Below are 27,706 nucleotides of genomic sequence, written 5' to 3' on the forward strand. Positions count from 1 at the left end.
GACAAGGGGAAGAAGCCCTCAAGAAACTCAACCATCTTCAGCTGCCAATTTTCTGCCAAGATCTGCCTCAAACGCTAGACAGAAAACTGGCATATGTGCCCCTGGTCTGAGCCAAGAAGGTATCGCTGCCTTCCTCTCAGCAGACTGCTGGCCTTAGGGGAAATTGCACTGCATTGGTGGAGTCCACATGGACAACGAAGGGGCAGCAATAACTTCTATGCCTGTTTTAGCTGTGGCAGAGGAGTTATCTGCCCACTGACACATTGCCTACAACATCATTACCGTTAAGAAACACAGCCACAGTTTCTGATTCCTGTCGTGACTGAAATGAGCATGGACGCAGACAAGCTGAAGTATGAGCTCGAGCTTCGACCCGGTACAGGTTCTACAGCTTCATTAAAGTGAATGAGGGAAATTGGTGATTACTGGCAGAAACACCAGTGTTTTATTTAATTTAATTAGAGTGTGAGATCATGCATGGCTGTGTGTATACGTGCATGTATGTGAGTGTGTGTATGTATATGAATGTGTATGGGCCTGCATATGCATGTGTGTGTGTGTTTGTAAGTGCATGTGGGCGAGTGCATGTGTGCGTGCATGTGTATGCATGTGCATAGGTGAGTGTGCTTGCATGTGATACTGGAGGAAGTAATCGTAAGTCAGATGCTATAGAAGTAGGAAACGGAGGTGCCATTGCACAAGTGTAAATATACTATTCAACCATGTGGGAGCTCCGACGCGCGACGTGGAGACCATGTGGGAGATATAATGTAGAGACCATGTGCGAGCTCCGACATAGAGACCATGTGGAGCCTCTGTCGTGGAGGTCATGTGGAATCTCCATCGTGGGGACCATGTAGAAGCTCCGACGTGGAGACCATGTAGAAGCTCTGATGTGGGGACCATGTAGAAGCTCCGATGTGGAGACCATGTAGAAGCTCTGATGTGGGGACCACGTGGAGCTCCGATGTGGAGACTACATGGGAGCTTCATCGTGGGGACCCTGTGGGATCATCCACGAATACAGCTGACTAGGTAGTAGAATCGGCCACATGCGACAGCAGTAACGTACTGCTACCGATACCACCGAGACATGCAACTCAGAAATAAAACTGTGGGCTTAAAGAATTGCTTGCGTAAGTGCAAGTTAGCATAAGTCACCTATTACGTAAGTTGGTAGTGCCCCTACATCTTTGATCTTCAATTTCCCTTGAGGAAAAGCAACATTGTTGGTAAGCAGAATAAACCTTGAGTGTAGGAAAGGGGGGGATGCAAAATGGAATCTCAACAACTACAACTTGAACCTAGTTTCAAAATAATATTTATTGTTCCATAATGTTTCATTGAATATTTTACTTCTAGTGATGACGAGGACAATCAAACTACATTTCATCACAAAGATTTATTGTGGAATGCAGTGCACAAATTCAAAAAATTGTGAGCACTAAATACATATTATTGGTGTTCATTTGCTTCATGCTGTTTGCAATTATGAACTAGTATGATGTGATATTGATTTTAGGGAGAATTTATCAGCAATGGTATGGATTATTACGCCATTTATTCATGACGCTCCCACCTTGAAAGGGCTTTTCAACAATTCACCTACTTTTCAAAATAAAAGGATATATTCAAACTGAAGCACTAAATACTAGAAATGCCCAGCAGGGTAGGCAGTGGTTGTGAAGAGAGAAAAACAGAGCATATGATGCATTTTGTGTTTCATTTCGATTTGTGCAGAATTTTGCTTTTTAGGATCGACCCAACTTTCAAATTGGTGCAGCTGATAAATCTGCTGCCTCACAGAGTCGGAGACACAGGTTCGATACTGACCTTGGGTGCTGTCTGTGTGGACTTTGCACGTTCTCCCTGTGACTGTGTGGGTTGCCTCTGGGTGCTCTGGTTTCCTCCCACATAGTGACTGTGTGGGTTGCCTCTGGGTGCTCTGGTTTCCTCCCACATCCTAAAGACGCGCAGGTTTGAAGGTTAATCAGCCTCTATAAAATTATCCCTGATGTGTAGGGAGTGGATAAGAAAGTGGGATAACATGGAACTAGTATGCAGAGGAGATTGATGGCTTTCATTGACTCGGTGGGCTCAAAGACTGGTTTCCATGCTGTGCCTCTAAACTAAACTGAACTAATCTAATCTAAAGCATGTGTAAGAAGGAACTGCAGATGCTGGTTTAAACTGAAGATAGACACAAAAAGCTGGAGTAACTCAGCGGGACAGGCAGCATCTCTGGAGGGAAGGAATGGGTGACGTTTCGGGTGTACCTCCAGAGATGCTGCCTGTCCCGCTGAGTTACTCCAGCTTTTTGTGTCTACCTAAGCTAGAAGATGGTTGAGCAGGCAATAACTTGTTTATAGCAATGACAGTTACAACTAAAGATGCTTTCAGAAACTTGGACTCTGCTGGTTTCTGCTGCAAAGAAGTGGTTTCACATTTCAGCCTTAAGCCCAGTTTCAGGACTCATAATATTGTGTTCCCTATTCTGTTATTGTAAATTGCCATGACTGGATAGTCCAGACCAAGGGCGCTTGGAACAATTTGTTTATTGTATCACCAAAATCAGTAGTTCTCGGAGATTGGTCGTCGCTGAAGTAAATACATGATCTGATGTAAAAGCCTGCCAAACGCAAATAAAAGCAATACTGCCACCGAGGCACTTGAGGCCAGAAAATCTCGATTCACGATACTGGGCCAAACCTGAAACACCTATACTTACTGCTACCGAGTCTCATGGGAAGCCACGTCCTGTAATCTATTTGGAAAAAATGCTTCCAACCAGCCAGAAGCAAATAAAAATCCCCAATGTTTTAAATCCAAATGGAACATTGACAGTAATGGGAATGAGTTTAGCCTTCTGAAACAGGAAATTCACCCGGTTAGCAGGACAGTTACTTGACCATTTTGTTTCCCTGCAGAAACATCCTTCAATCCTCTATCCTCTCCTGCAACTCTAGATTATTTAGAGCAGTGATCCCCAACCTGGGGCCATATAGCCCCAAAGAGGCCATGGCAAATTTCAGGGGGGCCAAAGAAAAATTTGGGGATTTAGGGGGCCCCAGGTTCAATGAAGGGGGCCACTTTTTTTCCACTAATAATGTCAGGGGGGGGGCCACAGAAAAATTAAAGAGCCCAAGGGGGCCATGAACTATAAAAGGTTGGGAACCACTGATTTAGAGGACGCATCCTAACCTGGGGTGATGCCCACGGGGTCATAGATGTATCTTTGCTAAGGACCAGTTACTGGGAACAATCACCACACTAACCCACTACTCAACACACATTGTCATGTAACCTCATGTGTAAGAAGGAGCTGCAGATACTGGTTTCAATTGAAGATAGACACAAAATACTGGAGAAACTCAGTGGGACAAGCAGCATCTGTGGATAGAAGGAATGGGTGATGTTTCAGGTTGAGGCCATTCTTCAGCTGAAGAAGGGGCTTGACCTGAAGTGTCACCCATTCCTTCTATCCAGAGATGCTGTCTGTTCCGCAGTGTCATGTGACCTCATCTGGCCCTTTCTTACACCTTTATAAAATAAATATAATCACTGCTTTGTGCAGACTCACTTAATTTATTAAAAGGAAGAGAAGGGAAACAGGGCCATCGGCCCAACAAGTCCACGTCCACTTGGATAGTGGATGTTTGACTGGGTGTTTTCAAGAGAGAGTTAGATTTAGCTTCTAGGCTTAAGGGAATGAAGGGACATGCGGAGAAAAGCCGGAACGGGGTACTGATTTTGGATGATCAGCCATGATAATATTAAATGGCGGTGCTGGCTTGAAGGACCGAATGGCCTTCTCCTGCACCTATTTTCTATGTCTATGTTTCTATGACATATGGGAGGATTTCCTTTTGAAATTATCTATCTGTTATTCAGTCAACATGGAATAGGTTTTCTCGTGGTGAAGACACAGGTGAAGACCTTGAAAAGTAAAGGAGAAAGAAGGTATGCTGCCTCGCCCGCTGAGTTACTCCAGCATTTTCCGTCTACAGTGTTGCATTATCATCTTGTCATTAATTAACTACCAGATAGTTACCACTGAAGCAGTGGTACCTTGAGTCCAGTTTTCTACTCTGCATGTTTGCCAAAGGGAAAACTGAAATTTAAAAAACCCCTCCACATATGCTGGATATCTGAAATAAAAGCAAAAACTGCTGGGGAAAAAAACCCGGCAGGTCAGACAGTATCCGTGAAAAGAAAAAGAAAAGCTTCAGGCCAAAGATGAGCAATGAAGTACCTGTATATGCAAACGTTTAAAAGGGCTGCAAATGCAATCGACACAAGTAGTTTAGTTTATATTAGAGATACAGCATGGAAACAAGCCGATGGGGGGCAATTGTACATCTGAGGTTATAGGGTTGACTATGTAAGCCCACCCTCCTGGAGATGCCTCCTCCAGTGACCTCACTAGCTGCCCCACTGGAACACTGGACTATATACTTGTCGAACGGCAACATCAGTCTGCAATGGATAACACATACCAGAAGCAACAGATCAATCAAAGTTCTATCACACCTGGTCATGAATGATGTTGTTTAGTTTATTTTTTTGTGTAGTTTAGAGATACAGCGTGGAAACAGGCCCTTCTGTCCACCAAATCCACACCGACCAGCGATCCCCGCACATTAACATCATCCTACACACACTAGGGACAATTTACACTTACACCAAGCCGATTAACCTAAATACCTCTACTCCTTTGGAATGTGGGAGGAAACCAAAGTCACTAGGGAGAACGTACAAACTCCGCACAGACAGCACCCGTAGTTGGGTTCGATCCCGGGTCTCCGGCGCTGCATGCACTGTAAGGCAGTAACTCGACCGCCCTGTTGGATCGAGGCTTCCACAAGGGGCTTGCTCCATGAAGCTATACAGCCTCAGTACTTCACTGTACAACAAAGTGTTTTGGCACACTAGTTTCATTGACAATATATCAAATGTTTCAAACCAGCGGGGACAGAAATAAAAAGCCAAATTGTAATAAGTACCCAGCAGCCCATTATAACATAGTGCAGGGAAATAGTAATGAATGAGAGCTTTGACATGTTCCACTCACATGCAATTAGCAATCTGCTTGCTATTTAGATTATGAGTTTATCCATTCAGGTTGAAAAATTAAGCCAGTTATCATGCAGCGACTACAAAAGAAGGAAAAAGTGAAAATGGCAAATTTCTGAAGTAAAAATTGAATCTGCTGGTAATATGCAAAAGATTCCCTGCCACATGTAAGAAGTTTATATTGATGAAGATAATACATGCCTAGTAACTGGATTGTGGAGAACCAATTTTTTGCCCCTAAACTGAGCTAACCCAGAGTAGACTGCACTAATAATCATTTCTGGGTGAAACACCACCCATTGGAAAACTGGGCCTGAACAGCGCACTATCCAGAGATGCTGCCTGACCCGCTGAGTTACTCCAGTACTTTGTATATATCAGCATGTGCAGTTCCTTCCTACACATTTAGTCTGCTTCACTGCAAAATCTTCTTCAGGTATGCCAAGTGTGAAGAAATTCTTCTCCTCTCTCCGAAAGCAGTCTGAAGAAGGATTCCGACCCGAAACGTCATCTATCCTTTTTCTCCAGCGATGTTGCCTGACCCGCTGAGTTACTCCAGCACTTTATGTCTGACTTCTGTGCACTGTTTACAATAAATCATTTCCTCCAGACGCAGATTGAAAATGGGGGTAATAATTTGAAATTATTTCATTTGTTATTTATTCCGGAAAGATTTCATATGTCTAATTGATAGCTCGGACTTTCACTGGGTCAGAGTGAGAGGCAACGGACAGGGATATCAGGTGGGAGTGATGTGGTGAATTAAAAGTCAAGGGGGAGGTGGCACAGTATCGCAGCTGTAGAGTTGCTGCCTGACAGCGCCAAAGAGGCGGGTTCCATCCTGTCTACGGGTGCTGTCCGTATGGATTTTGTACGTTCCCCCTGTGACTATATGGGATTTCTCCAGGTGCTCCAGTTTCCTCCATCACAAAATTGTAAATCGTTCCTTGTGTGTTAGCGTATGGGGACCGCTGGTCGGCGCGGACTCAGTGGACCAAAGGGCCTGTCTCCGTGCTGAATCTCTAAACTAAAGTAAGTCTGAAGTTTAAAGTCTAAAGCCCAGACACCTGGGGTTACATTGGCCGACTGAATGGGGATTTCATGCAAGACTAATCACATTTGGAAACCAAAATTTTAAACAATTGTCTCACGGGCCATAAATATGATAAGTCAAGTGCAGGTAAATTGCTGAAAATAGTGTCTGGATTAGGGAAGAGGCAAGAAACCTTATGGAAGAATTCATTTCTTGCTATACGTATAAAATGGCTGCTGAGCCAGAAACACAATTTTGCTAAAGACGCAACACAATTATTAAATTGCATTTAGAGGCCTTTGGTAATTTATGCTTGCGCCTCCTCTGTGTTTGCATCAAAGACCATGGGATCTTTTAAGAAAACTCGTCTCTAATTGCTACCCGAAGCATCTTTTATGTTGTACAAAACCCTTGTCAACCAGTTGACAAATAACAAGGGTCCTGCTTGGCAGATTGCAAAGAAATCCTAATGTATGCTTGTGGATTCAGTATGGAGTGTAAGAGAGTTTGTTTGAGGAAAGTGGGGTGTCTTATGCCCAAGTCCATTGTGTGCAGCGCTGGAGATAGGGCTGGACTGTCAGTCTGTAGCAATGTTATAATTAGTCTGTAGAACATTTTGCCAAAAACTGCTACATCCTGAAACTCTGAATTCTCTATAGAGGTGTCCATGTACAAAAAGAATTGCTTGCTGAACAGGGTGAAAAACTCATCTTTTGGCACCGGCACAAAAAATGCTGGAGTAACTCAGCGGCTTAGGCAGAATCTCTGGAGAAACGAGTAGGTCGAGACCCTAATGGTACCATAGTGTGACCATTACACATTTTCATCTCTGCAAAGCTATGGTTTGTAAGCAAAAATACATAAGGGCATTAAAGTGTAAAAGTAAAAGCAGAATAAAATTGTATTAATGATATAAAATTGCAACCCACCCCCTGCAATAGTAATGAAAGAGAAATAATAAATCAATTTAGAAAAACACAGACAGAGATCCTTGACCAGCCAACTTCTTTCCTGAGACCCAGAGGTCAGATTTTTAGTTTAGTTTAGTTTAGTTTAGAGATGCAGCTTGGTTACAGGCCCTTTGGCCCACTGAGTCCGTGCCGACCAACAATCACCCCGTACACTAGTTCTATCCTACACTCTAGGGCCAATTTACAAAGCCAATTAACCTACAAACCCTTTGCAATGTGAGAGGAATCCGGAGTGCCCGGATTAAACCCACGTGGTCACAGGGAGAACGTGCAAGCTCTGTACAGACAGCACCCGTAGTCAGGATTGAACCTGAGTCTCTGGCTCTGTAATGCCCCTGTCCCACTTAGGAAACCTGAACGGAACGGAACCTGAACGGAAACCTCTGGAGACTTTGCGCCCCACCCAAGGTTTCCGTGCGGTTCCCGGAGGTTGCAGGTGGTTGCCGGAGGTTGCAGGTAGTGGAAGCAGGTAGGGAGACTAACAAAAACCTCTGGGAACCCCCGGGAACTGCACGAAAAACCTTGGGTGGGGCACAAAGTCTCCAGAGGTTTCCGTTCAGGTTCCGTTCCGTTCAGGTTTCCTAAGTGCGACAGGGGCATGAGGTAATCACTCTACCGTTGTGCCACCGTGCCGCCCTCTAATAGCCTTGAATCTTTAGCAATTCTGGCTGCTACCTTAGAAAAAACAGGAACGTAAGCAATAGGAAGCAGCCATCTACCCATTCAAGTCTGTCTAGCATCCATTGCCGCCCTCTTGATAGAAGTTATGAAAGATGAGCAGATCTTGTTTGTTTTTCACATTTGCTAATAAGTGTGGGTGAAGGAAATTGTCTGTTGAACTGAATGGAAGGTGCAGCCAGAACTAAAGTCAAGTCTCAACATTCCTGTGGCATGATGACTTCATCAGACCCAATTACCAGCTCCATAGTCACTGGTTTTTTTTTAACGTTGGAATGGCTTTACATGTCCCTCTGTACACACTAAAGACTGGTAAATAAATCTTCCACGGGATTTCGGAGAGATTTATTTAAATGCTATTAATGTATGAAGAATTCCAGCTGGGGTTAAAGGATTGTAGGAAATTAATAACACTGGTTCTGCAGTTGACCATATTACTTATGCAAACATTGTGAGTTATAGCGTGTGATTATGTGTGCAAACCATTGGTCCCCACTGTATGTTCAATAGTTCTAGTTTCTTTGCCTTTTTCACCTTCTGAAACTATCATGGCCCAAGAGGGGAATCATTGTAACAGTAAATCTTTCAATTTCCCAGCAGAAATTGGGTAGAAACATAGAAACATAGAAATTAGGTGCAGGAGTAGGCCATTCGGCCCTTCGAGCCTGCACCGCCATTCAATGTGATCATGGCTGATCATCCAACTCAGTATCCCGTACCTGCCTTCTCTCCATACCCCCTGATCCCCTTAGCCACAAGGGCCACATCTAACTCCCTCTTAAATATAGCCAATGAACTGGCCTCAACTACCCTCTGTGGCAGAGAGTTCCAGAGATTCACCACTCTGTGTGAAAAAAAGTTATTCTCATTGAAAAAAGTTCTTCTCATAGATAGGAAAGGTTTGGATGGATATGGGCCAAATCCAAGCAAGTTGGACTAGCCTAGATGAGGCAGGCAGGCAGGTTGTTAAACCAAGGTGCTTGCCACTCCCTCGTACTCATTAGAGATTGTAACCAGTTTGCAGGTCAGTACTTGGTGCTAAAACAATGCAACCAGACAATCAAATTATCTCGGCGTTCTACAATGCGTTTTTCTCTGTCAGCCCTCAGGGTTGAGATTTCTACTCTTAGTTTGTGGGTTCCAAGGTGATAACCCTTCAAGATGGCGGCAGCGGAAATGGAGGAAAAGAACGACGCTGCTAAGCGGGTTCGGGGCTTCCTTCTGCGCCCTGAGAGGCGTTCTGGGTCGGGCTGTGGGAGATGTCCTGTGACACAGAGGCTGAGCGCTGACCATTGGAGTCGAGGGACGACATGTTGATGGGCCAATGCAGAGGCTTTGGAGAGGGCCGCTGGAGGCCCTGAAGCAGCCTAGGGCTTCATTAGATCAGACACCATTCCAGTTGGCTGTGTGGACGTGGCCTGCAGCGGTAAGTAGTGGCGGAGCAGCGGTGGATGACACCGACACGTCGCCTGGGCCAGGACGACCCCTGTAACTCCATTCCAGTGCTGCCGCCATGACAACGGGCCTTTGTGGCCAATTTAAGACTCTAATATGTTTTGTTAAGTGTTGGACTTTATAGGTAGAAGATTTTGCCTGAGATGTGGCGACTCTTGTGTACTGACTCAGTTTGGTCGACTATCTTACAATCATGTACTTAGTATGATTATGCCTAATAGTAGGATTGTCACTGAACTGTATAGAAAAAAACAAATGTTTGAGTTTAGTTTATTGTCACGTGTACCGAGGTACAGTGAAAAACTTTTGTTGCATCCTATCCAGTAAGCATAAAGACAATACATGATCACAATTGAGCCATCCACCGTGTACAGATACACGATAAAGGGGATAACATGAATAATGGACAGATCTGAGAGGAGATCAAGAAAAGCACAGTTAAAGTGAGAAACGCTGCTATTGGAATAGAGATTTAAAAGAGGGGAGCGATTGTAATGTGTGATTGCAGAGCCACCTCTGTGACTGGCACACAAAGACTCGCCTGCGATGATATAGTGCCATTGAACCATTGCATCCTGGTCAGCATGGATGAGTTGGGCCGAAGGGCCAGTTTCATGAGCGTCGACAAGTATCTTCCACAAGAAGACATCACAATCAATTATCTTCCCACCATTGTCCTATCTCTGTTCCCAAATAGATGTATTCAACATTTATTTAAAGTATTTGGAGCAGGAGTCTATACAAATGCTCTTCACTAACCTCGAAGTACAAAGACCACTTGAAGCAAACTTTGTCCACACTTCACGACTGGTTAATTAAGTGGACGATAGGAATTAATCTGGCACCATAGTTCTTGGAACAGCTATATTCCACCCAAATGGGAAACTCCAGCATAAATAACAAATGGACCACATATAATATTAAGTAGCTTTAAAATGCGTGTGTTTTATTACCATTTTCAGAGCATTACCACTTCAGTGTGAAGTACCCTATCAAAGGATAAATGTGTGTGATATTCACATCAATGCACTTGATACATTTGGTGCCCACATGTTTCACTATTGTGTTCCAAGCAAAATTCCTGTTTGTTTTTGATATTTAGCGGTCACAGTGTTTCTTTTCATTTTGTGGAAACCATAAACCATTGGATGTGCATTGCCTCATTTAAAATGTAAACACATGTCATATAAAAATCATGTTATAATATCTAAAAAGATACGCTTGCCTGAGAAAGTACAATTTCCAGTTCCTCAAATGCTGTTTTAGTTGAAAGATACAGCATGGAAACAGGTCTTCAGCCCTCCGAGTCCACGGGGACATTGATCACCCATTCACACTGGTTCTTTAGCTTCCAGATACGGAGCGGAAACAAGCTCTTTGGTCCACTGAGTCCGCGCCGATCAGTGATGCTTATACACCAGCACCACTAGGAACAATTTACAATTTTTACCAAAGCCAAATTAACATACAAACCCGTACATCTTTGGAGTGTGGGAGGAAACCGGAGCTCCCGGGGAAAACCCACGCGGTCACAGGGAGAATGTACAAACTCCATATAGACTGCACCCGTAGTCAGGATCAAACCCGGGTCTCTGGCGCTGTAAGGCAGCAACTCTGCCGCTGCGCCACCGTGCCGACCTATGTTACACCACTTTCTCATCCACTCCCAACACACTAGGGGCAATTTACAGAGGCCAATTAACCTACTGGCACGTCTTTGGTATCTGGGAGGAAACAGGAGCACCTTTGGAAACAGGAGCACCAGCAAATTTGCAGATGGCACAAAGCTGGGTGGCACGGTGAACTGTGAGGAGAATGCTATGAGGATGCAGGGTGACTTGGACAGGTTGGGTGAGTGGGCTGATGCATGGCAGAGGCAGTTTAATGTGGATAAATGTGAGGTTATCCACTTTGCTGGCAAAAACAGGAAAGCAGATTATTATCTGAATGGTCAAGTTGGGAAAAAGGGAAGTACAACGAGATCTGGGGGTACTTGTTCTTCAGTCACTGAAAGAAAGCATGCAGGTAGAGCAAGCAGTGATGAAAGCTAATGACATGTTGGCCTTCATAACAAGAGGAGCTGAGTATGGGAGCAAGGAAGTCCTTCTGCAGTTGTTCAGGGCCCTGGTGAGATCACACCTGGAGTATTGTGTGCAGTTTTGGTCTCCAAATTTGAGGAAGGACATTCCTATTATTGAGGGAGTGCAGCATAGATTCACGAGGTTAATTCCCGGGATGGCAAGACTGTCATATGTTGAGAGAATGGAGCGACTGGGCTTGTATACACTGGAATTTCGAGGGATGAGAGGGGATCTTATTGAAACATATAAGATTGTTAAGGGATTGGACATGCTAGAGGCAGGAAACATGTTCCCAATGATGGGGGAGTTCAGAACCAGGGGCCACATATTAAGAATAAAGGGTAGGCCATTTAGAATGGAGATGAGAAAAAACTTTTTCACCCAGAGAGTTTTGAATCTGTGGAATTCTCTGCCTTAGAAGGAAGTGGAGTCCAATTCTCTGGATGCTTTCAAGAGATAGATAGAGCTCTTAAATAGCAGAGTCAAGGGATATGAGGAGAAGGCAGGAACGGGGTACTGATTGTGAATGATCAGCCATGATCACAGTGAATGGCAGTGCTGGCTCGAAGGGCCAAATAGCCTACTCCTGCACCTATTGTCCATTGTCTATTGTCTATTGTCACCCGAAGGAAACCCATGTGGTCATATGAAGAACATGCAAATTCTTCACATACAGCACCTGAGTTCAGGAGTGAACCCAGCTGTGAGACTTTAAGGAAGTCACAATTGAACAATAAGGTGTCCTGTCAGTTAGTGCAAAGAAAATCTTTAGAGGCAAGAAACCAGATCACCTGCTTATCTTCTCAGCTGTGAGAAATTTTAGAGAGACACAAAGGTAGAGGTCGTAAACTTCCTAAGAACTGGCGCCTTTGAATGCAAAACTAAAATTAATACAAGATGTGGTTATATAATTTCCTATTGCACTCGCTCTAAGTATACTCGGGTCAATTACTCTGTTGAATAATCACAAAATGTTGTTTCACCCTTTTTAATTTCAAGATAAAGAGTGTTTTGCAAATTCTGAGACCACACACTCTGTCACTCTGAGCTTCCAGTTAATACATTCTGGTAAATACAAGGAAAATCGATGAGGAGACTGTAAATATTCATGAAAAGTCAATGTTTATCATTGATGTAATCCATTGTGTCAGCAGTGAACTAAAGTATTCACACCAGGCTAATCCGCCAACTGTAACTCTTGTATTCATTATTACAGCCATTTCTCAAATCCATAAAGCACATTTTCACCTGAAAACACATATAAACCAGGTTATTGCAGAAAGAAAGAACTGCAGCTGCCTGTTTATACCCAAGATAGACACAAAGTGCTGGAGTAACTCAGCAGGCCAGGCAGCATCTCTGGAGAAAAAGGATGGATAATGTTTCAGATCAGGACCTTTCCTCAGACTGAAAAAACGTATGGTTAATGTTTTGGGTATGGACCCTTCTGAAGGATGTGTGGGGAGGAACTGCAGATGCTGGTTTAAACCGAAGACAGATGCGAAAACCTGGAGTAACTCAGCAGGTCAGGCAGCATCTCTGGAGAAAAAGAATAGGTGACGTTTTGGGTCAAGGTCCTTCTTCAGACCAAGTCCTTTTCTCCAGAGATACTGCCTGACCCGCTGAGTTACTCCAGCTTTCTGTGTCTATCTCTCTTCTGAATGGTGCCTGACCCATGAAGTTACTCCAGCACCTTGTGTCTATCTTTGGTATAAACCATACTATTATGATAATTCTCTTGTTATTTCAATGAGTAAATATTTGCACTTTGTTATTTTATATTTTGTGGTGGACTGACTTTTACTGCCTGTGGATTAAAGCATTTCTATTTTTGAAGGGGTGAGGGGAGGTTGAGCTGTTCTCATGATGTATGTCTGAACCAACGATCATGCTTCCACAACTTCAATGGTCATTATCAAATTATTTGTTATCATAGTATCCAGTTTGCGAGACTTTACACAATGCATGATTTGACTGCTGTGTTTCCCACATCGGTCATGAATAGAAATTGCCTTCTTCTCTGACTTGACCTTTCCCCAGAATACTGATTAACTTGTAAAACGGAAGTGAATCGGAATCATTTGTTGCAACCAACACATTGATGTCACATTCTATGTCCCAATTACCCTTGTATTTTTTTCTCGGCTCTGTCTCCATCTAAAGTATACAAATGTGTGGGAGGGAACTGCAGATGCTGGTTTACACCAAAGATAGACACAAAATGCTGGAGCACCGCCGACTCCCAACATCGCAGAGCTGTCGTTGCGGCGTTTCCACAGGGGCAATGCTGACTTTTTTAAACACCGTGGAGCCTGGGATTTCTCGCCGAGATCGCCAGTGTCGGAGCTCCGACCAGCGCGGCCTGTGGACTTCGGGAGCCGTGGTCCCTGGCAGCAAGCGGCCGTTCCAGACACTCCAAGCCGCTGAAGAGTGTTCTCCCGACGCCGGAGCTCCATCGTCCAGCGAGAGGGCCTGAAACACCGGGCCGCCATTGCAGCGACTGCGGAGGCCTCAAAAAGGCCCTGACCACGGGTGAACATGAGCATGAGGACTGGACGTTGTTGCCTTCCCTCACAGTGGGAACCAATGTGGGGGGATGTTTTTATGTTTTAGTTTAAATTAAATGTGGTGTCTTCATTTTATTGGTGTGCTGCAAATGGCAACTCGAATTTCACTACACCAGAAATGGTGTATGTGACAATAAATGGCCTATGGCCTTGTCCTTTGAGCAACTCAATGGGTCGGGCAGTACCTCTGGAGAAAAGGAATAGGTGACTGCAATCTGAAGCAGATTCCCAACCCGAAACATCATCTATTCCTTTTCTCCAGAGATGCTGCCTGACCCACTGAGTTACTCCAGCATTTGAGTCTATCTTAAAGTGTAAAAATGTTCTTTATAATCATTGTTAAGATTGATCACACTGATTTTTAAGCACTCTTTATTGCAGTTTGTTTGAATGAACTATAACAATATTAGATTTTTTCACGGTGGCTCAGCGGTAGACTTGCTGCCTTACAGCGCTTACGGTGCCAGAGTCGCGGGTTCAATCCTGGCTACGGGTGCTGTCTGTACGGAGTTTGTACCTGTGCAGGTTTTCTCTGAGATCTTCAGTTTCCACACTCCAAAGATGTACAGGCGTGTACGTTAATTGGCTTGACCTACACACTACACACTAGTGTGTGTAGGATAGTGTTAATTTGTGGGACCGTTGGTCAGTGTGGGCCAAAGGGCCTGTTTCCGCACTGTTTCTCTAAACTAAACTAAATCCACTTACCATGAGGTTGACACATCCAACACATTTCGCCCTGCCTTTCATCTCTGCATTATTTTTCTGTACCATTTGCAGCCACTTGCCTGCCTTCCTGCAAGATGGGATCTGTCAAGCACAGTTCCTCTGTCTCTGCCATATCCTGCTGATTAACTCTTGATTCACTTGCCTCCAGAGCTCAGGGTGGATCTGCCCTTCTGACTTGCCACCTCCCCGGTCTACAACTCCAACCTCTCCCCTCTGGGCGTGAGCAATGACACATCATGACCACCTGGGTCTCAGCGACCACAACCACAAACAAACAAGCCAGCCTCTGTCCTACAGCTATCAAAAGCTCCGTCTCAGATGATGCATTAGCGAGGAGGGAAGAAGTGCTAATTGATTCTTCACATATCATCACCTGCTGTTTGCCTGTTTCATTTATCCTGCTATAAACTTGTGCCTGGTCTGAACCAGGACAGCAGAGAGAGCGTCACACAGAAGTTTGAAGTTAGTCGAGAGGATGACAGATGCTGAAGTATTGACGGCTTTCTTCTTTGCTCATTTAAATCTATCAAGTTGCTGTTAGTTGCATCTGTTCAGGCAGATCTGTGATTCTGTGCATTCTGCTGTTGTGGTACCTGTTTATAATGTGCGACATGCCGCAGAACTAACATGATTAAAGCACAAGCTTTTGGCACCAAGTATTTTCCACTATCTCCAGACTGCTGCGCTATATTCTGCAATTACTTGTTCTCTTCCTTGTGAGTAACAAGACTTCTTGGCTTTCCAAACAAACTCGACTAAATGATGATATCATATGCTTATTCTGACCGAGAAGCAGAATAAACAGCGGGCATCGATTAGGATTAATCTGATATTGTCAAAGAAAACAGGAGGCTAAAGCTCTGTGTTGGAATAACTTATGAACATTTAAGCAAGGGGAATAGATAAGGGGAATGCAGTCTTTTATCCAGAGTAGGAAAATCAAGAACCGGGCAGCACGGTGGCGCAGCGGTAGAGTTGCTGCCTTATGGGGCCCATCCCACTTAGGCGACTTTTTAGGCGACTGCAGGAGACTATGCAGTCGCCACATGTTCACGGGTGGTTGCCGGGGAGTCGCCTTCATGGTCGTGAGGAGATCCCGCATTCTGGGAACTAGTTGCGGCCTCATTATGGTCGCCGAAATTTGTTTAGCGTTGAAAAATTAACGGCGACTAGAATGAAGTCGCCATGGAGAGTAGTGAGAATTCTCGTGCCGCAGGTGGGTCGCCAGGAGGTCGAAGGCTCTCGTAGGTTGTAGCCGGTGCTGACCGGTGAATTTTATTGGCTCATTCGGGAAAAATATCTTAAGCAGTAGTTTTCAGAAGCAAGGATACCCGACAGGTAATGTTAATGACCACCGGGCTTCACAGCCGTGTATCTCTGGCTTCTTAAAACTTGTCACCACTCCTTCTACCCTCTTCTCCCCCCTCTCTCCCCCTTCTCCCCCCTCTCCCCCCTCTTTTAAAGGACTTACCGTACACTGTGCTTTTTAGCTTCTTAATTACAGCGCCAACCTTCCTGTTTATCATGGTGTGTGTCTGTATCACATTGGCTTTGTACCGTGTGAATTTCACTCAGACAGCGCTCCCCCCGCTTGCCTTGTCCCCCGCCTGCATAACGGGCTGGTGAAGGAAGCGATGTGTGTGTGTGTGTGTGTGTTCCACTCTGACAGTCGCCGGTCCAGTTGCCGGTTTTTCAGGCGACTACCGGCAACTTGACAGTCACCGGCAGTCGCCTGAAAAATAGCGCTGGAGACCCAGATTCGATCCCGACTACGGGTGCTGTCTGTACGTTCTCCCTGTAACCATGTGGGTTTTCTCCAAGATCCCGGTTTCCTCCCACACTCCAAAGACGTACAGGTTTGTAGGTTAATTGGCTTGGTATAAATGCAAATTGTCCCTAATGGGTGCACGATAGTGTTAATGTGTGGAGATTGCTGGCTGGTACGGACTCCGTGGGCCGAATGTTCTCGTTTCCAGGCTGTATCTCTAAACTAAACTAAGCTAAACTAAACCAGAGACATAGAGCTAAGGTAAGTGAGGAAAGATTTAATAGGAACGTGACGGGTAACTTTTTTACACAACTGGTGGTGGGTGTATGGAACGAGCGTCTTCTTCGTTCGTGTCCATTTTCCATGTTTCAAATGTTGACATCGCTGTCATCGTCCGTCCTGAAAAGGACGCAAGCTTCCCGCGACAATCAGTGGGAGCCATCACTTGTTGCAATAGATAATGGTGGCTATTGCGACTGCTGCTCTAGATGTCAGCTGATCTCCATCGGTGAGACCAAGCATAGGCTTGGCGATCGTTTCGCCGAACACCTCCGCTCGGTCCACATTAACCAATCTGATCTCCCAGTGGCTCAGCACTTCAACTCCCCCGCCCATTCCGAATCCAACCTCTCTGTCCTGGGCCTCCTCCATGGCCAGAGTGAGCACCACTGGAAATTGGAGGAGCAGCACCTCATATTCCGCCTGGGCAGTCTGCACCCTAGCGGCATAAACATTGAATTCTCCAATTTCTGGTAGCCCCTGCTGTCTCCTCCCCTTCTCAGCCCTCGGGCTCCTCCTCTTCCTTTTTCCTTTCTTCAAGAAGATATGGAAGGCGGTGATGATAGAATGGGCAGACGCTGGTGGATAAAAGGGAATGCTAAGAAATGTGAAGTGTTACATTATGGAAGGAAAAACTAGAAGTGACAACATCAGCTTGGCGGCACAAATATAAATGGGGTGCAAGGATAGAGTTCTAAAGTTCATAAGATGCTCTTGTTGTTTTGTAAGATACATCCTGGGTGGACCAGCAGCGCAGGTGTAGAGCTGCTGCCTCAGCGCTGGAGACCCACGATCCATCCTGACCTCGGGTGCCGTCTGTGTGGAGTTTGCACGTTCTCCCTGTGAATGTGTGGGTTTCCTCAGGGTGCTCCAGTTATCACCCACATCCCAAAGATGTGCACGGTGTCTGGAGATTGTCATCCTTGTGTAGGGACAGGATGAGAGAATGGGATAACATGGAACTAGTGTGACTGGGTGATCGATAGTCAGCATGGACTCGGTGTTTCCATGCTATATCTGTAAACTAAACTAAAAACAAAACACCTTACACTGGGATCAGCCCTAGACTATAAAGAGTAGCAGCGTACTAACCAATCCAATGAAGAAATGATCCATAAATCTACAAATTGAAGATCAATTATTGGAAGGCAGGGCCAATATCTCTTCGGGGTAACTTACATCAACTATGTACTGTACTTCAAATAAGTAGCCATAACTGGAGCCAAAGTGTGTGTGAAATTCATCCAATATTTAAGTTGTCTTATTAACTGCACAAGCATGCATGAGGCAAAAATTGAAGTTCTGCACACAATTTATGTGGCTGGATATTTATCTGTGAAGACAGAAGGGAGTGTTTTACCCACCATCTGTTGTGTGGCCCAAAGAGAAATCTTACCTCCTCAAGGTGTTTTTTTTCTCTGTAATTCTGTAAACAATGTCCGTTAGCTGAGAAATTCTGCCCTGCAGTTGAATGCTCATGTAGAATTTCATTGAAAAAAGCAGTCTTTCAGTGCATTTAGTTTTTAACAAGAATGCCACATTGGTTCGGTATCATCTGTCTGTCTGTGTGTCGTGCTAACACACAGAAGGGGCTGAACACAGTATCTCGGTACGTGACAATAAATTGAGCTGAACTAATATCCTGTGTTACACAGTGTTCAGGAAGCTCAGGAGCAATGAGGTACCATCTACCTCACTGGAGACCCTCGGATATATTCGATCGGACTGACTTTACTGGCTTTATCTTGCACTAAATGTTATTCAAGTTATTCCCTTTATCCTGTATCAGTACACTGAGGATGGCTCGATTTCCATCGTGTATTGTCTTTCCGCTGACTGGTTAGCATGCAACAAAAGCCTTTCACTGTACCTCAGTACACGTGACAATAGACCAAGAGCGGAACTCACTATCAAAACATGGAGGGGACGGAGGACCCAATTTTTTGGCGGCCGCGCGCGCATGTGCACACTCACACACGCGCGCGAGGCTTCGGAGGCTCAATCCAACACTAAATGCAGCTCAACTGTGCCTGTCTCACCAGGTTAACTACAGCTCTGTCTGGACTGACGGGATACCAGCGCTGCTTCTCCGCGCTGGCCATATTTCCCGCAAGCCCAGGCAGGTTAACCTGGCGGGGATGTCGCCCACCTCTCAAAACATGGGGGGGGACGTGTCCCCTTTGGCCCCCCCCGGATTTTCCGCCCCTGCAATAGACTAAATTCAAACTCAAACTCAAGCACTCATGTTGACATCCGTTGGTATCCAATGTGCACTTGGTTTCCTCTCCCAGAACTTTGATTGTTCAATGGCGTGAGTGACTCATTCAGACGCAGGTCGTCACAAGTTACTGTGGCGATCCTTAAAGGGAACCCAACTGAATAGGTCTCAGAGCTTGGCATTTGGAACTGGCCATGAGTAGGGATCCTTATAATTAAGGACATACTCGTTTGGGACCTCCTTCATCGTATTCTTCTGCAAATCCAACACCACAACATCTCAATTTTAATTCCTCTGCTTGATTTCAACTCCCAAATCAGCTGGAAAGGGTGCAGAGAAGATACTGAGTTATAGAGGGAGGTCGAGCAGGCTAGGATTCCCTGGAGCGCAGGAGGATAAGGGGCGATCTTATCGAGATGTACAAAATCATGAGAAAAAAAGATCGGGTAGAAGCACAGAGTATCTTGCCCGTAGAGGAATTGAGAATCCAAGGTCCTAAGTTTAAGGTGGGAGTGGAAAGATTTAATAGGAACCTGAGGGGTAACTTTTCCACACAAAGGGTGGTGGGTGTATGGAATGAGCTGTTGGAGCAGGTAGTTGAGGCTGGTACAATCACAATGTTTAAGAAACATTAGACAGGTACATGGATTGGACAGATTTAGAGGGATATGTGCCAAACGCAGGCAGGTGGGACTCGTGTAGATGCGGCTTGTTAGTCAGCATGGGCAAGTTGGGCCAAATGGCTTGTTTCCACACAGTATGAATCTATGACTATCAGTCCCAGCGGCGAGTCATCACCCCTTCCTTCTATGCTCTCACCCAACCCCCTCACCACTGACTAATCCTCCTCCAACAAGACACAGCTCACGATACGATACAATAGAACTTTATTTATCCCAGGAGGAAAATTGGTCTGCCAACAGTTAAATTGAAACATGAAATTAATGTGACGAGTGGAAAGTGCAGGGATTGGGGGTGTGCAAAGGGGGGGGGGGGGGGGGGGGGGGGGGGGGGGAGGGGGAGGGGGGGGGGGGGGATGGAAATCTATCCCACAACAGAAGGGGGAGGAGTTGTACAGTATTATAACCACAGGGAAAAAGGATCTCCTGTGGTGTTACGACCCAGTCAATAGCCTTCAATGTGACCAGTTCTATTTTCCTACCTGGCTGTCCTATGATCCAGGACTCGCCTAAGGTCCAGAAGTTTATTCATCTCAGCCTTGGATATCCACAGTTCCATGGGGGAATAAAACCCTCAGACATCTGAGAGAAGAACTTCCTTTACATCTCATTCACAACCTAGTATCGTGAGACTGTGGTCTGCTCCACCAATTCCAGACTCCACAACTAGAAGGGGAGACATTCTTAGTACATCTACCCTGTCAGGTCCCTTCAGGGTCTAACATGCTTCAATTAAAGGTGGTGCAAGCAGAGAAGACATGGACTACATAAGGGTTTGGTCTCATGATCTCAACATTTTGGGCCTCATGCATGGTAAACCTCTCAGTAGAGAGCACTCAGATTAAACATAGATACATAGAAACAGAAAATAGGTGGAGGAGTAGGCCATTCGGCCCTTCGAGCCAGAACATCTAGCCGGTCTAATCTCTTGCGAATTTTATGTTTCCATAGGATCCCCTCTAATCCTTTTAAATTCCAGTGAATATAAGCCCATTCGATCCATTCTTTCATCATATGACAGTCCCGCCATCCAGGGAATTAACCTGGTGAACTCCCTCAATAGCAAGAATGTTCTTCCTCAAATTAGGAGACCAAAACTGCATACAATATTCCAGGTGTGGTCTCACCAGGGCCTTGTACAACTGCAATAGGACCTTCTTGTTCCTATACTGAAATCCTCTCGCTATGAAGGCCAACATGCCATTTGCTTTCTTCACTGCCTGCTGTACCTGCATGCTTACTGTCAAACACACATACATTGTCCCAATGCTTATGCTCCATTGACCACTCCCATCCTGTCATGGAAGTATTTCGAGATCTATTATTTCCCCTGATGTCTCAGCAAATGTAACCACTGTGAAGCTGTGATATCAAGCAGGAAATCCTCACATTCAACCCTTGGCACGGGTGATGTTAATCACTCAGACGGAATGTCCTGGGCTGCTTCAAGACACTTCATTATCACAAAATCGGAGGAGGAAAATGTACCAACATTTCTGTGCCTGATTCCTTCTTGAAATGTGCATGCTGTGTGTGTTATTTAGCTACAGTTGCTTGCTAGCTTCTCGGTCCATATCAGCCAACAATCAGTCGCAAGGTTGACACATGAATAACTCTCTTTCTGTGTGCTACCACTAAACTCCAGGCATCTGTGGAACTCCAGTTACCACTGCCATCAGGAGAAGAGGTGAAGGGATTAGAGATAGGAAAATAACATAAGATAACAAGAAACAGGAACGGAAGTAGACCACAGAGCTGCTTACACCTGCTCTAAAATTCAATGAGAAAATTGCTGATATAGAAACATAGAAATTAGGTGCAGGAGTAGGCCATTCGGCCCTTCGAGCCTGCACCGCCATTCAATATGATCATGGCTGATCATCCAACTCAGTATCCCGTACCTGCCTTCTCTCCATACCCCCTGATCCCCTTAGCCACAAGGGCCACATCTAACTCCCTCTAAAATATAGCCAATGAACTGGCCTCGACTACCCTCTGTGGCAGAGAGTTCCAGAGATTCACCGCTCTCTGTGTGAAAAAAGTTCTTCTCATCTCGGTTTTAAAGGATTTCCCCCTTATCCTTAAGCTGTGACCCCTTGTCCTGGACTTCCCCAACATCGGGAGCAATCTTCCCGCATCTAGCCTGTCCAACCCCTTAAGAATGTTGTAAGTTTCTATAAGATCCCCTCTCAATCTCCTAAATTCTAGAGAGTATAAACCAAGTCTATCCAGTCTTTCTTTGAACTGTATGAACTATATGAACTTTAACTTTATACCTATATAAGATCGAAATCTATTCACCTCATCCAAAATGTGCTTCTTGGTTGACACATGTATATGCTGGGGATGGAAGGGTATAAATCATGTTGGCAGATGAGGTTATCTTCTCTTGGCATTATGTTGTGCACATTGTGGGTGGAATGGCATGGTCCTGTCCTCTACTTTTCTATGTTGTATTTTCTATCTACAACTCCATGAGATTGACAATTTATATGATTCACAACTCTCAGACTTCAATCATTGACCCATTATCCTGAGACCATGTTCCCTGTTGCTAGGGGAACACCTCCAAGGAATAAATTCACCAACAACAAGGGCAGATCCATTTGCACTCGGGAAAAACATGGAACTGTAGATGCTGGTTTGCCAAAAAAAAAGACACAGAGTGCTGGAGTCACTTTTAATCACAACCATTTAGACAGGTACATGGATAGGATACGTTTAGAGGGATATGGGCCAAATGCTGTCAGGTGGGGCCAGTGTGGATGGGACATGTTGGTTAGCGTGGGCAAGTTGGGCCAAAGGGCCTGTTTCCACGTGGTATGGCTATGAATCTCAATGACTGTAACTTAGTCGGTCAGGCGGTAGTTCTGGAGGACATGGAATGGTGACATTTCGGGTCGGGGCCCTTCTTCAGATTGTCACCGGAAAAGTCACCCATCCATGTTCTCCTGTGATGCTGCCTATCCTGCCGAGTTACTCCTGCTCGTTGTGTCTCCATGGGCATTCTGCTTGCTCCACGACCACCCTTTAAGGTGGCTGAGGAGTAACAGCAGAAGATGTTCAGCACTGGATTTTGCTTTGACACAGTGGAGAAACACCAGGCACCAGCTTCAGAGACTTCCCCCTGCAATAAGCTCTGAGATCAACAGCAGTCACCTGGGGGAATAGCTCTGCGTCTCATTAGGAACTCCTGTTGCAGGAAGTTACATGGTCACACCTCCTACTGAGTGAGACGTTGTAACAGGCAGGCTGTTAACTGTCCTGAGTCTTTGACATGATTAGACAGAATTGGATTGACTTTATTTATTTGATGTAATCAAAGGGAAAATATTTACACTTCCCATGAACAACGTATTATTCATTTTCAAGAGCAAATCCATCTGGAGAATCTGCCTTCCAGGAAGCTGCAAAACAAATTAAAACATTGAATATGTACTCGTTCCAATAGCCCCCAAATCTTTTTGGGTAGATGATATTTAGGAAAGGGTGGAATAATGGGATAATGGAATTGGGGAGGGGTAGGTAGTTAGAGGAAAGATTTAGGGTTGAGGACATGAAAGGATGATGTTTGACAATAGGTGCAGGGGTAGGCCATTCGACCCTTCGACCCAGCACCGCCATTCAATGTGATCATGGCTGATCATCTGGGTCATTGGGCTGGACAGTGGGATTGGAGAGTTGCTTTAGTTGGAGGAGTGAGAGGGTTTCCACAGAGCTGCTGGAATGGGGGGGGGGGATATTTGATTTTGGAGGAGGATATGGGAATGTTGATGTTGAGCGGAGGCGGAAGGTAAAGTTACAGGACAACACAATAAGAAGGATTTTACATTTCAGAGAAACAGCACATAAGATCGGAAGAATATTTAATTGACTGGGTTAGAGTCATCTGTGTTTTCCTGTCCACATTCCAGCCCATTTTCACCACAAAAAATCCTTTGGCTGATTTTTTTTGATCCGACAAACGTCACACATTATAATTATATGCATAAAACTTCCTGCTTCTTCCTTCTTTCCTTCAAATATGTCTTGCTTCCAGACCAAACGCGGGAGCCCCCTGGAACAATGTATCTGGATCAATAATTCAGATGCAAACTCGTCTTCAAAACAGAGTGAGGAAAGGTTTATACCCAATATATTGTCTTGTTATCCTTGCCACAAGTACCTCTCCACTGACTGAGAGATTTCAGCAGTTTCTAGGCTTTCTTCACCTTTCTAGCAGCTACAGCACGTGGCTTTGTGACCTTCTCTCCCACAACACAAGAACCCGAGGACATAGGTTTAACGTGAGGGGGGAGAGATTTAGAATAGAATAGAGTAGAATGCCATTTATTGTCATTCAGACAGACATGGTTCGAACGAAATTTCATTCCTGCAGTCATAACATCAAAAAAAAACCAAGTCACACCATTAACATAAACATCCATCACAGTGAATCTCCAAACACCTCCTCACTGTGATGGAAGGCAAAAGTCTTGTCTCTTCCCTGTTCTTTATTCTTCTCCCGCGGTCCAGTCGTCCAACTGCTACGTCCAGGTGACCAGGGCTCCCGATGTTAAAGCCCCCGGCCGGCGGGCGATGGTAAGTCCCGCGGCCGTTATAGCCCCGCCCCGGGTTGGTTTAACCCCACGATTTGGGCGGGAGAAGTTGCGGTTGCGGGAGCTCTGAAAAGCGGTCTCCCACCAGGGACCTGCAAGCTCCCGGTGTTACTGTCCACAGGTCCTGCAGCCGGAGCCTCTGAAGCTCCGGTCGGGTCGCAGCCGCGCGCCACCACAGCTCTCCACGCTTCAAATTCGGTCAGCTCCACGATGGAACATGTTGGCCGGTGTGGGCAAGTTGGGCCGAAGGGCTTGTTTCCATGCTATAAGACTCTATGACTCTATGACTCAGTCTGAGGAAGGGTCTCGACCCCAGGCATCGTCCATTCCTTCTCTCCAGAGATGCTGCCTGTCTCCCCGAATAGCTCCAGCATTTTGTGTCTGTCTTTGATTTAAAGCAGCATCTGCAGTTCCTTCCCACACTCACTCTGCGACTATGACTCGATGACACAAGATCAATGTTCGGTAAAATGCAGTTCTGTTACCAATGATATTCCGCGATCACTCATAGGCCTGAATAAAAAAGTCGGTGCATTCATGTCGAGAAACCTGGCCATAAATAAACTGATATTTTGCCTTCTTATTACATCCCGTCGTACTGTGTGTTCAGCTTTGGAGCCAAAGCATGTGGAGGCAACGCTTCTTGTTAGCGAAAATACGCTTTGCTGGGTTATACGGTGCAGTACTTTACTAGCAGAAGTGGGAAAAACACATTGCTTGGTTGGTGAAAATGCGTAGTTGTTGCCAGACAGTCTGCCTCCTACTGTTAACCCATCCTTCTGCTTAATGGCCCTAAACATTGTTGCCTCAAATTAATCTTTTCCACCAGCAATCTTTAAAGATTCACTTGGAGCACGTAAAAAGCATGCATTTGGGGAAAAGAAACCTAATTGCTACTGTAATGTATTGCGATTTTAACACACGACAATTTTTCATATGAGATTTGTGAAAGGCATTAACCTAAAGGCAAGAAACGTGGGCTGTAAGGAGACAGACGGGGGTAGTTCTGATGGTGTGATGTCTAGTTTGTGGGGTAGCGGAGATAAGGACCCAGTTTGACGCCCGTGCCTCATTAAATTTCAGCCAGGAAACTGTAGGTATCAAACTGTTATCCCAATGTCTCTGTCTGAATTCAGATCCCTCTCATCCTTACAGATTAGTATTAATGTGTGTAAAACTTGGCCCCACACAGTCAGGAAGATCTGTCGTGATAGTGAGGGGGGGACATAAATTTTCCGTGTTGCATGGAGAACAGGTAATCAGATTCTTGCACCTCTGGGTTCCACAATAAATTATATAATGCCTACCTTTTTTTTTTTTTAACCATTTTTACTGTTGAAACGTTTTGAAGGCGTCTTTGCTCAAACGCTGACCAATTCCACTTTAAAGTATGTAGGAAAGAACTGCAGATGCTGGTTTAAACCGAAGGTAGACACAAAATGCTAGAGTAACTCAGCGGGTCAGGCAGCATCACTGGAGGCAAGGAATGGGTAACTTTTCTGGTCGAAAAGCTGCCTGATCCGCTGGGTTACTCCAGAATTCTGTGTCTATTCCCTTATCCACTCTAAAGTACGGTAGTTTAGTTCCGTTTATTGTCACGTGTACAGTGAAAACCTTTTGTTGCTTGCTAACTAGTCAGTGGGAAGACCATACGTTTAGTGCAAGAAAAGTCGGATCAAAGATAGTCTGATGGTCACCAATGACATTGATAGTAGTTCAAGACAGCTCTCTGGTTGGGGTAGGATGATTCAGTAGCATTCACAACCAATACAGGTAACGTTTGCTTATCTAAATAACATTTTAATACTTAAATAATGTCTTGAGATAGGTTATTGGAAGTGTTAGAATGGCAACAAAAAGGGGCAGTTTGTATTGCTCCACCCGTGCCAATTTTGGTGAATTTTAATTCCATGAAATGGTGATATTTCTATATTAAGTCCGGCAATCATCCACCAGTATTTATAGTGACTGGGGCTCTGTACTTTGTGTACCCAAAACAGATGCAGCCCACCAACAGCTGGAATTTTATTTCTTCTAACTGAGCATTAGCCAACCAGTCACACACAATTAATTGCTTTCCCCTGCCAATCCATCTACGATTACCATGTATAGATTGGGTGGCGCAGCGGTAGAGTTGCTGCCTTACAGCACCAGAAACCCTGACCGTGCGTGTTGTCTGTATGGAGTTTGTACGTTTTCCTCGTGACCTGAGTGGGTTTTCTCTGGGTGCCCCGGTTTCCTTCCACACTCCAAAGACGTACAGGTTTGTAGATTAATCGGCTTTGGTAAAATTGTAACTTGTCCCTATTTGTGTGTGTGTGTGGGATAGTGTTAGTGTGCAGGGTTTGCTGGTCGGCGTGGACTCAGTGGGCCTGTTTCCGTGCTGTATCTCTAATCTAAACTAAACCAATTGATTTTTATAATATTGGTGATGATGAGTGATAATGAACAAGGCCAAGTACTCAAATCTGGAAAACCCTTTTGTCCAAATTTCCGCACAAGTAGAGAATGGAAATTATTAAAAATTACTATGAACGATTCAATGCCTACAATTTCATAATGTAATGCACTGGAACTCCAATGATGCCTAAACTACATGCGCATTAAAACTAACCCATTTTTCATTTGATAATTTAAAAAAATGATGGCACACTTTATGTTATAGATTGTCTGTAGAAAATCTGTAACGTCATCTATTGCTTCACAATTGGCTTTTACGACAAGGGAAAGGTGTGGGCACTCATTGTAAGTGGGACTGATTATCTGCAGGTGAACTGCTACAAGAGTGTACACTCATTTTAAGCACGACCTCTCCCGCACACTATCATTTTCCAGGGTCTGGGACATGCTAACCTTGGATTATTCTGATTTAAAAAAATTTAAATGCTGCAGCTTATTTCTAAGCATTCAAAAAAAAATTGGCCTTCCATTTTTGATCTGAAGCCAAGAAAAATAGGGGACATTTGAATATGCCCACATCCAACAAAATGAAAAATCCAACATGGACCGTATTTTTTTGACAAAGGTGACTATTGAAGGTAGGCTGGTGGATGCCGTGTACATGGATTTTAGTAAGGCATTGATAAAGTCCCTCCATGCCAGGCTGATCCAGAAGATTAGTGTGCAGGGGATTAACAGTGATGACTGTTCTGTAGGCTAGATATCCTATCTTCATTACGACCAGAATTTCTTCTGCAGCCTATTATCAGGTACAAACTGCAGCTGGGACCACTGCTGCAAAGATTAATATGAAACAGTCAACAATCTCTTGCCTACATCTTTTGCCTAACAAAATTAGCTCCAACAGAAAGATCTTATGTTTCAGTCACTAATTTACTATACCAGAGTTAAAAGATGGGTTCACTCGCTTAAAATGCAATCCTAAAGACACTGCACCAGGTTATAGTGGATTAATTAATGGCTGCATTAAGTGGAGAAACAAGAGACTGCAGATGCTGGAATCTTTGGCAAAGCACACAGTGCTGGAGGAGCTCAACTCAACAGGTCAGGCAGCATCTGTGGAGGGAAATGGAGAACATGCAAACTTCACATAGACAGCACCCAAAGTCAGTATTC

This window comes from Leucoraja erinacea, chromosome 21 (assembly GCF_028641065.1).
Source record: "Leucoraja erinacea ecotype New England chromosome 21, Leri_hhj_1, whole genome shotgun sequence".
NCBI classification, from domain to species: Eukaryota; Metazoa; Chordata; class Chondrichthyes; order Rajiformes; family Rajidae; genus Leucoraja; species Leucoraja erinaceus.